Here is an 11,429-nt window from a genome sequence, read left to right as displayed (position 1 = left end):
CTAGGCATTGTTTCTCTCTTGTATCGTCTCCCCCCTCTATCATGGTTTTCCCACTTAAGGTGCCTGCACTTCCCCCCTTTTCTTCCTTACTAATACCCTTGCTCCCATGATCCTACCTCTGTTGAACTGCTTCTTTCTCCTTATCCCCTAGGTTCCTCATATACCCTTCCCTGGGGGTTGCTATTTTTATTATTTTGTTTGTTCTTATGTATTTTTCAGGTTTTCCATACTGCACGTTTGTTACCTTTAATTATAGAAAAGAACCTTCTGCAATGTCAGCTTTCCCATTCCTCGCTGTCTCTAAAGACAGTTCTTAGAGATAATAAAAATGCTCATAATAGCTAGAGATGTGGCTTACTTGGTAGAGTGCTTGCCTAGCGTGCATGAAGCCATGAATTTGATCCTCAGTACCTCATAAAACCAGATGTGGTACACATCTGTAATCTGAGCACTTGGGAGGGTGGAGGCAGAAAGATCAGAACTTCAAGATCATTTTCAGCTACGCAGAGAATTTGAGGCCAGCCTGAGCTACATGAGGCCCTGTCTCAAAAAAAGCCAGAACCAGATCATAATAATAGCCATGATTATGAGCTGTTATGCTAATAGATAGACCCACAGGAGTTCATTTAACTCTTCACAGCCAGGATCACGTAGGGGGAGGATCCCATCTGTGTGTGTGTGTGTGTGTGTGTGTGTGTGTGTGTGTATGTGTTTGTTGAGATAGGGTCTCCCTGTAGCCTCAGTTGGCCTGGAACTCCCCATGTAGACCACACTAACCTCAGTCTCACAGAGATCCACTTGCCTCTGCCTCTGCCTGTCCAGTGCTGGTATTAAAGGTGTGTGCCACCACACCCAGCCTATGTTCTTATTTTTAATTGTAGAAGAGAAATACACAGATCAAAGAAAACAAAGTAAGGTCTGGGCATCTGAGCACAGGCTTCCAAGCTGATAGAGGCACAAAAAGTGCACTAACTGAAATTAGACACCCAGGCCCTCATCCTAGTTCTGTTCTGACTTGGAATGAATAACCTCAGGAAAGTTCCCCCCTTTTTTTTTCCCTCAGGGCCCACCTTCGCCATCTGCAAAATGAGGGAATTAGACAAGATGATCTTTAAGATCTTGCAGCTCTCAGAGTCTACAATTACAGATGGCATCTCAACATGTGCCCAGAGTCGTGCCCTCCCACGCGTGCAGACCATCTCCCTCCTGCTCGCTGGAGGCAGTGTCTCTAGCGCTGACCTACTTTGTGAGGCCAGGAGAGAAGGGCATAGCACTGAGGGAGTGAAGAACCAAGTGTCTGCCCTGTGAAGAGTGGGACTTCCTCTTCTCCTGAGGACCCCTCCCCTCCTTTGGGGCCTCTCCCTGCTGATTTTCTGAACGCACCCAGCTTAAAATCTCACCAGGGTAGCTGTGTGGCTGCCACACAATTCCTCTGTTATTGTTCAGTCCTGGTGGTGATTCACCAGGGCAACTCTGGCTTTCTGATCATGCTTTGTCAAAACCACGCTGCAGGATCCTTAGGGTGTTTATGTTCAATGCAAAGACAAGGTGCAGGCCAATCTAGGGAGGGGTGAGCAAACAGTAAACCTGCAGCTGTGTGGGTTCGTGGGGGTGGGGAGAATGAGAGTTCCTGGAAGGCAGCCTGAGTCTAGTGGCTCTTTGTCTGTGGGAGGGAAGTCGTGTGGAGGTAGGTAGAGCGGGGTAGAAGCTGTGTAGGGTCATGCACAGCCTCTGAATATGTGTCCCTTACCAACTCCGTTGCTTTGTGGTTTTAAAGATTTATTTATTTTCTTTGTTTACGTGTTTGAGTGTTTGCCTGCATGTATGTATGTGTGTGTGTGGTGAGCAAGGGCCAGAAGAGGGTATCTGATCCCCTGGAACTGGAGTTACAGTTGTTAGCTGCCATGTGGGTGCTGGGAGCCAAACCTAGTTCCTCTGCAAAAGCAGCAAGTGCTCTTAACCTCTAAACCATCTCTCTAGCCCCTGACTCCAAGTTTTAAAACAGTAACCGACCTTCTTCCTCCAGTACTCCTGGCTGTATGTGGCTACTAGGGCTGCCGTGACAAAGACCCAGAAATGGGTGGCTTGAACAAGAGACATTTATTTTTACCTATTCCAGGGGCTGGAAGCCTGACGTCAAGGTGTTAGTTTGGTTCTTCCTGCAAGTTTCCTGTCTTCACATGGCCCATCATTCCGTGTGTTTGTCCAAAGCCACCCCTTCTTATAAGGATACTTGGTCATACTGAAGCAGGTTTCACCCTAATGACCTCATTTTGCTTGTTTATTTTTGAGTCAGGGTCTTATATAACCCAGATTGACCTGCAACTCACTGCATAACCAAGGATGACCTTGAATTTTGAACTTCTGATACACATACCCTGAGTGCTAGGATTGCAGGTATATATCACCCATCTCCAAATGCAGCCCTGTTCTAAAGTATAAGTGGACATAAGACTTCTGTGTATGAATTCGGCCCCCAGCATTGGCCTGTGCTGATGAGGTAAGCCTTCCAGGACCAGGGGCCAACTCTTTCATGAAGAAAGGTCTGCTTTAGGGCTGAAGCTAATGCCAAATTGAGTTAGATTTGATTCTAGCCAGGAGGGAAGATGAAAAAGAATGTTCTGCTGGAAACCAGAAGAGCTCGTCATTAAATCCTGGCTCTGGGCTGAGGGTATGCATTGCTCAGTGGTAGACCTGTGGACTCCATCCCCAGCACCAAAAATAGAATAAAATAAATCTAGAAGGTTTAAATACTGGCTCTGCCACTTAGCCTCTGAGTTCATCCAAACAAGTTATTTGGGCCCCCTGTGCTATAATGTATAAAATACAGAGTCATTGAGAGGATTAAAGGAGAAAAGGTTTGTGAAAGACTGAAATGCAGTGTATTTAGTATATAGTGGAATCTTTTATTTCACCTATTTTATTTAATTTACCTTAAATCTGTTTTTTTATGATTTTGTTTTTATTTATGTGTATATGCGTGTGTCTCTGTGTACATATGGCATGTGCGTGAAGGTGCCTGCGGCAGCCAGAAGAGGGCATATGATCCCCTGGAGCAGGACTTACAGGTAGTTGTGAACTGCTTGATAAGGGTTCTGGAAACAAAAATCCAGTCCTCTGTAAGAGTAGCAAGTGCATTTAACTTCTGAACCATCTCTCCTGGCCCCAAATTTACTTTTTTAAACTGATATTTAAGGCATAAAAATTACACACATTTATGGAATACTATGTGATTCTTCAATACATGTATATATTATATATTGTTTATTTATTCCCTCATACATTTGGAATTTTTTATGTGTATGTATGTATATGTGTGTTTGTGCATGTTGGTGTGTGCATGTGTGTGGAGGTCAGAGGACAACCTCAGTGTTAATTCACAGGTGACTCCCATCTTTCTCTCATTGGCCTGGAACTTCACCAAGTTAGACTGTCTGGAGAGTGAGCTCCAGGGATCCACGTGTCTCTGCCTCCACCGTGCTGGGGTTACATACACGTACTTCTATCCCTGGCTTTTTATGTAGGTTCTAGGGATGGAATTCAAATCCTCACACTTGTGAGACAAGTGCTTTATCAACTGAGCCATCTCCCCTGGTTCATTTATTATTTCTTTTTAAAAAAATTTTATTGAATTTTTACATAGATGAATAAGATTGCGTGGGATGTTCTGTATGATATACACACCAAAAAAATCAACAAATTAAAAAAAACATATTTGAGGAGGAAGCATAAAAGCTTATGTCATGTTAATTAGTAGAGGTGATAAACATTATCATTGAAATCTACCTGATGACTTTATATCCATACTCAGGTACTAAGGAGCGAAGTGTAACCAACTGTGACTAGTAATAATCAGATACATAGAGATTAAAGACACATGTGCAAACATCTAAGTGTTAGTAACATTAAAAATGTGGGAAACAGCATATTTTAAAATGAAATGGAGACCTTCTTTAAAGGGTAAAAACTCATTCAATTTTATGTCTTACAAAGTTTATACTGAGTTCAGTATTGTATAACCAATATTAAGTCAATTATGAACCTAAACATTTATAGCCACTTTTGAAAAAGATGTATCCTTGCTCTGGAAATTGTTACTGAATATGTTAAAACTGTAATGAAATGCTTCTTCTAATCATGTGGTTATTAAATTAAAAATCAAAATAAAATAAAAATAAAATTTAAAAAATTTTATTGAATTTTTGTGTATTTCATACAGAAAATCATCTTTATACCCCCTTCCCCTTTGGCACCCTCCCATGGCGCCCCCACTAAAGTTCATACCTTCTGTCATTTGTGTTAAGGCCTATCATGTAAAGTTAGTGTCCCCAGATGTCCCTTAGTGCAAGTCCATCCACTGGGATCTAGTCTGTTTATCTAGAGTCCCTCCCTTTAAGAAGATCAGCTCTTCCTCACCCAGCAATAATCAGCTACCAATAAATTCTTTGACTAAGATTGGGGCCGGCCTGCTGTTCATTTCCACAGTTCTGTGCTTTTTTTTTTTTTTTTTTTTTTTTTCTTTAGTTGGTATGGGTCTTGTATGCTGACACCATTGCTATAGTTTCACATGAGAAGAGTTCCAGGAGCCTGTAGGACTATTTCTGTATGGTCATACACCTCCTCCCTGGCTCTTACAATCTTTCCATCCCATCTTCCACAATGAGCCCTGGGTGGGTGGCTTTTAATATAGGAGTCCTGTCCAAGGACCCACACTCTGCAGACTCTTATTCTCTGCATTTTGGCCATTTGTAAACTTTTGCATTCCCATCCCTCTGTTTCATGAGGGAGCTTCATTGATGAGAATTGAAAGTTGTATTAGTGTATCCCTTGTTCTATGTTCCATGAGCATTAGGTGTAGAGGTTGCACTCTGGATGTGTTACTTAGGCTTGAGCAATTCACAGACAATCTCTGTGTGTGACCACTTGTAGAGCTCTGTCACTATCTCTGTCTCTTGAAAAAGAAGCTTCTTTGATGGATGGTGACTGGGATATTTGTCTATAGATTTAAGAGTCCATATTATACTTGTGTAGGGATGTGATAGCCTTGGACTGTCTCTAAGATCTATGACCTCTCCAGCTATGTGTATTTGGTTAGGTTTACAGTACCATACATGAGTTTCCGCCCATTGAGTGGGCTTTAAGTCCAATTAAGAAGCTGTTGATTACCCCCAAGATAAAAGTGCTACTACTGCACCAATGTCGTTGTTTGCTATGCTGGTCATTGATGTGGTTTTTAGGCCTTGAGGCTGGGATTGGACCGTTGATTGATGTTCTCCCTTAGCATCTTGGGTGGTGCTCTCCAAAGCTATGGGAGCTATCCTTCAGGAGAGGTGGTTTCCAGGTCAGTCCCAGTTCCATTGCTCTAAATCCTGTGTCCAAAGTATGTCCTGTCTTCAGTAACAGGGTCTTACCATCAAGTTCTGGGAGGTAATCAAGGACTTTGACAATAACCTGTGTAATTTTGGGAGTCTCTTGGACTACCCTGACCAACCGCTCAAAAGAAGGTTTCTCCTGTCTGGCACTGTTTTTTGTTATGTAGCCTTCAGCTATACTCATAGACTCATGCAGGGATATTGTATGTGTAATTTTTCAGTAGGTTTTTGGACTAATACTATTCCCTCTGGTTTTTTATACTAACTAGGCACTATTTATCTCTCCTCTTTCTTTCCCTGTCTTATCCTCCCTTCCCACCCACCCAATTTAAAGTGTCCCCATTTTTCCCATTTCTCCCTTGATAATTTCTGTCTACTATGGTCCCACCTCTCTTGAGCTCCTTCTTCCCCCTTTATTCCCATGGTTCTTTGTATAGCCCTCCTTCTCCCTCTCCCATTTAACTACCCCCCTTTTACACATTTCTCCTACTATTCCTCTCTCTCCAGTTCCTTCTTTCCCTTTACCTCCTTTGTTTCCATTTTCCTGGTTCCTGCAGTTATATCAGGATATGTACTCACTTATAAGAATTTGGTGCTAGGATCCACAAATGAGGGAGAACATATGTCTTTTGTTTAATGAAAATACTCAAAATCCTATTTCCTAGCTGGATTTCATGGTGCATTCCTTTAGTCCCAAGTACTCAGGAGCCTAGGGCTATAGGATCACTTAAGCCCAAGGATTCTAGACCATCCTAGGTAATATAGCAAGAACTTGTCTCTTAAGACAAAATCAAACCAAACTCTTCTTATAGAATTTTGAAATACACAGTACACCTTCTGTTGGGCCTTCGGGACCCTCATACACACGGTATGGAGGAAAATGAGGCCTAATATAATTTCATAAGCCAGGCTAAAGTTTAGCGACCTGTCTCTGGCCTGTCACTTCTGTGTGGAGGTGATTCAGCAGGGCCCTATCTAAGATTGCCTCTGCCCAGTAACAACTGGCGTGGTAAATTCCCAGTGGCCCACAGTCTTCACCACAAATGACACATTCCTATACCCACCCCCTTTTCCACATCCCCTTTGCTTAAACTATGTAAGTTGATGCCTGACACAATAAAGTGAGTTCCTGCCTCGACAAGACTCCCGACTTGGTGTGGTTTTTGAGTCGCCGACACTCACCATCCCGCTCAGCCCCTAAGAGAGGAACACAGGCTGGTCCTGGCCTCTCTCCCTGTGCCGTACCTGTCGGAGAGCGATCCGACAATCTTCAATATCTGGAGACACAATACCTAATGTTCATCTTGTGTCTCACCTGCACTGTGGGTTCCTTGGAGCATAGCAGGTAACATGGTCATCATTATGTCCCTGGAGTGCAGCTGTGAACAGGGGACTGGCCACTCTTTTTTTTTGAAGCAGTGCCCCAGACTGATTTGGGAGACCATGCAGATATCCTCCAAAGGGACTTCCAGAAATATCATACAGGCCACCTCTAAAAGCAGCTTTCTGAAATGAATAAAATATGAATAATGTAACACAACCCCCAAGGGAACCAGAAACTGAGGAAGCCGAGGGATGTCTGAGCTATACATGAAACTGCCTTCCATGCCACACAGACCTCCCCAGGGTTGTGGGCAGCACACTGGGTCACTGTGGACATCTGCTGTTTAGACCTGTCAGGCATGCCATGCTGTGTTAGTCAGGCTTTCCAGAGAAGCAGAGCCAGAACCATGGGATATATATAGAGACAGATGGAAGAGGAGGTGTGCTATAGCAATTGGCTCATGTGACTCTGGAGGCTGAGAAGCCCCATGAGCTACAGTCTAAGTTTGAATGCTGAGAATCGGAGTCCAATGAAGTGGTCTCAGCCTGAGTATCAGGACTGCCGATGACCAAGGCCAGAGAAGATGGATGGGTACCAGTTCAAGTGAGGGAGAGGGAGAAGGAGAGGGAAACTGAGAGGGAAATGGAGTGGGGGGAGAGAGAAAGGAGAGAGAGAGAGTGATATCATGCTCCTTTCTCTGCCTTTCTGTTCCATTTCAGGTCCCAGTTGATTGGACAATGGCCAGATATGCTGTTGAGGCATCATTATTCAGTCACCTGATCTCTGTGCTGCTCTGATTTGGCTCTTGGACGTCTCCCAAAGGCCCTGTGTGGAAGTCTTGGTCTCCAGTCAGTGGAGCTAGTGAGAAGTGAAGAATCTTTAGGAGGTGGGGCCCATGGGGAGGAAATTAGGTCATTCAGATGTGCCTTTGAAGGACATGAGGCTCTTACATCTTCTTTTTTTTCCCCTTTCCTTTCCAAAGCTGCCATGAGGTGAACAGGTGTCCCCCACCACATGATCCCACCTTGATCTACTGCTATGCCACCCACAGCAGTAGAGCCAGGCAGCCTTGGGCAGACACCTCTGAAACTGTGAGCAAAAATAGATCTTTCCTCCCTTATACATATGCAACCACAGAGTGTGGTGGGTATGCCTATAATCCCAGCACTTGGAAGGCTGAGGCAAGAGGATCATGAGTTCAAGGCTAGCCTGTGCTAAATAGAGAGACCTTGTCAAAAGAAAGACAGAGGAGCTAGAGAGATGGCTCAGCTGTTAAGAGCACTCATTGGCTGCTCTTGAAGAGGACCTGGGTTTAGTTCCCAGCACCCACATGGTGGCTAACAGCCTTCTGTAACTCTAGTTCCAGGAGATCTGACGCTCTCTTCTGGCCTCTTTGAGCATTGCATGCAGTGGTTCACTTACATACATGCAGACAGAACACTCATACACATAAAATAAAAATAAATAATTTTTTTAAGATAGAGAAAGGAGGTAAGGGGGGACTGAATAATGTAAACCTTGATTTCTGTCATTTACACCCTCATGGACACACACCACACCTTAAGCCAGTCAAGCTGACACACAAAATTAAGCATCATTATCTCCTTTCTTCTGAATTCAATCTTCCCCTTAAGGACCTGCCCTCATCCCCATCCATTCTCCACATATGCTTTAGATACCATGATGCATTTGCATCTCCAGGAATCCTCAGATGGGTCAGCCCTGGCCTTGGAGATAGCAAATAATCCCAGTTAGGCCAATCAGAGCAGTTTCTTTGAGTTCTACCGGGACTGCCAGGGGTAGGGAAAGTGCTCTTTTTTTTTTTTTTTTTTTTTCCATCAAGGTTAATGAACCAGAAAGCTTGCTGGCCATTTTCCCACCATGAGCCTACAGTGCTTGAGCACCTAGATCTAGCCTTGCTTAACGCCAGACTAACCTGAACCACTTGGTTCTATGGGCTATTGAGCTTTCCTTATATCTTATCTCAGTTTGAGCTGGTTTTTCTGCAGTTCACAGCCAAATGGGTCACAAATAGAGGATTGCTTCTCCATTGCTTCTCTCTCCCTATAAATCTAATCCTGCCTATATGGCCTAGAACTATTCCCTGCTAAACATCAATTCATTCAGCAAACATCCTGCAAGAGCATGGCCTTTTGGAGAGTAGGAAGCCCTTTCACATACTGGGGTATTGTGTGACACTATTCCTGGGAAGAAGTGAACAAACATCTACTCATCCCAAATAGGGACCTGAAGACAGACCAAAGTAAGGACACCACCAAAGTCCACCTTAGTGAACCAATGTGCTGGGGTTACTTACAGGAGCAGAAATGACTCAAAGACAGCTGCATCACCAAAAGCCCACCCCAGCGTGGGTGACAGCAGTCCTTAATGCTTATATTCACTTGGGGAAGGAGAGACTTAGTGTATCGTCAGTTTCACAGACTTTCTGAAGCTATTTCAGGATTGAGTTTTTTATTTCCTGAGTTTTAAGGAGCTTCCCTGAAGGATGAAATGTTTTACTTTCCTTCAGAACCTGATGGAAAGCTCCTGAGCTGTTCTCCAAGATGGGATGTTTTAATCTCAGAGGAAATTGCTATATAACCCAGGGGAAGGTGGGTCTGTGACAGGAGGGATGTATAGATAGATATTGGAGGCCCAAAACAAGGAAACAAAATGAGGTTTGACTGACAACTCCACCTGCCAGGTCTAGCTGATGCTCAGTATCCAGTGGTTGATTTCATTTTCTGGACAGTATTGAGCTGGAGCAGGCTTGCATTAGCTAATGAGATGAGTTGTTAAATGTTTGGAGAAATTGTGACTGGTTGTTGATCACTTGACTCAGCCACAGTTATTTATGCCCTAAATAACAGCAAATGTACAGATCAAGGCATTTCCCCTCTTGGAAATTCAGTTCACCAGTGAACCATAGGCCTCAACCTTGATTCAACAGGACTTCAAATGAGCAACAAGACATGGTGGCCAGCGGTGACAACCTATGTATTCCTCTACTTTAGTTTTGTGTGTGTGTGCGTGTGTGTGTGTGTGTGCACATACACAAGGGTCTTGTGTGAGCACGTGTGTGTGCATGTATGTATACACTCACCCCGTGTTGGCACATGTAGAGGGAGGCCAAAAGTGGATATCAGGTATTTTCCTCTACTGCTCTCTACCTTATTTATTGAGACAGGGTCTCTCATTGAACCTGGAGCTCACCCATTCAGCTGGACTGACTGGCCAAGGAGTCCCCCAGATCCTCCTGTCTCCCCTCCACTCACTCAGTGCTGGGGTTACAGATGTGCACCACTACACCCAGATCTTTATGTGGGTGCTGGGGGTCCGAACTCATGTCCTCTACTGACTGAGCCATCTCCCCTGCTGCCCAAAGTCTCTTCACCGCCCCAGGAGTGCTCAGCTGTATAAGTTCTTCTTATCTTACAACTAAGGAATTGGAGATGGGAGATGCCGTTCCCAGGGTCCAATGACATAGCTAAGAAATGAACTAAAGGTGGTGGACCTCTTGCTTACTGTTGTCTTCCTATGCCCATGGAAAGCAACAAGGACATCAAAACAGGGTCTAAACAAGTAATTTGGTCACTGAGTCTGGAAAGACTTTTTCTGTAAAAACAGCATTTTAACAATGGCTTTCTGAATGGAGGTGGCCAATTAGCCAATCCGTTGCCCAAGAATTAGCAATAGCACTGCATATTCAATCTGCTGGAAAAACAGCACAGCCTCTAATAAATTATATACCTCATATTTGCGTGCAAGGCTTTGGTTAATAAAGCCTTCCAAGTCTGTCACTGCTGTAGATCAATTACCTTCAAATCCTTAGAAACACAGGCCCTCTGTGGCAGATTGATTAATGCAAAACCCACCACCCACACTCTCCTCCCTTAATTCTCTCTCTCTCTCTCTCTCTCTCTCTCTCTCTCATTTTTTTTTTTTTTTTTTTTGTGTGTGTTTTTGAGGCAGGATCTCCCTGTAGCCCCAGCTGTCCTGGATTCACTATGGAGACCAGGCTGGCCTCGAACTCACAGAGATCCACCTGCCTCTGCCTCCCAAGTGCTGGGACTAAAGGCGTGCACCACCACGCCCGGCCTTAATTCTCTCTTTTAAAACAGCCTGGAAAAATAAATGTTTGTTTTTATGATGTCCTGTAGTCTTACAGACATGTGAGCTGGGCTTTTTCCTCTGGTTATTTCTCAATCCAGTGAAGCTGACAACACTAACCATACTAATGTGATACCTGGGACTATAGCAGCCATTTTGTAACCATGAGATGACAAGAGAAAAAGCTAAGGACAGCAAAGCAGATCAACAATGAGAGAGACAGAGACAGAGCTCTAGAGACTGGAATAGCCTGAATGCTCAACAAATAGGAAATTGCTGAAATAAATTATATAATTATATGGTAGCTACGCTATTCTGTTGCTGAAAGTTGACACAAGATTCTTAAATTTGTGTTCTTAAACACTGTCCTTAAATTAACATAGCCAGGGCTAGGGAGAGGGTTCAAAAGTTAAGAGTGCTTGCTACTCTTGTAGAGAACCAGAGTTCAATTCCCAGCACCCACATCTGACAGCTCACAACCACCTATAACTCCAGCTTCAGGGAATCCAATGCCCTCTCTGGCTTCCTTAGGCCTCAAACACATGGTGTGCTGGGTAGCTTTAGTGTCAACTTGACACACCTGGGTTGAGGGAGCCTCAATCGGGGAATTGCCTCTATTGGAC

Source organism: Nannospalax galili, unplaced genomic scaffold (genome assembly GCF_000622305.1).
Source record: "Nannospalax galili isolate Female #2095 unplaced genomic scaffold, S.galili_v1.0 scaffold406, whole genome shotgun sequence".
Classification (NCBI taxonomy): Eukaryota; Metazoa; Chordata; class Mammalia; order Rodentia; family Spalacidae; genus Nannospalax; species Nannospalax galili.
This window is presented reverse-complemented; position numbering follows the sequence as displayed.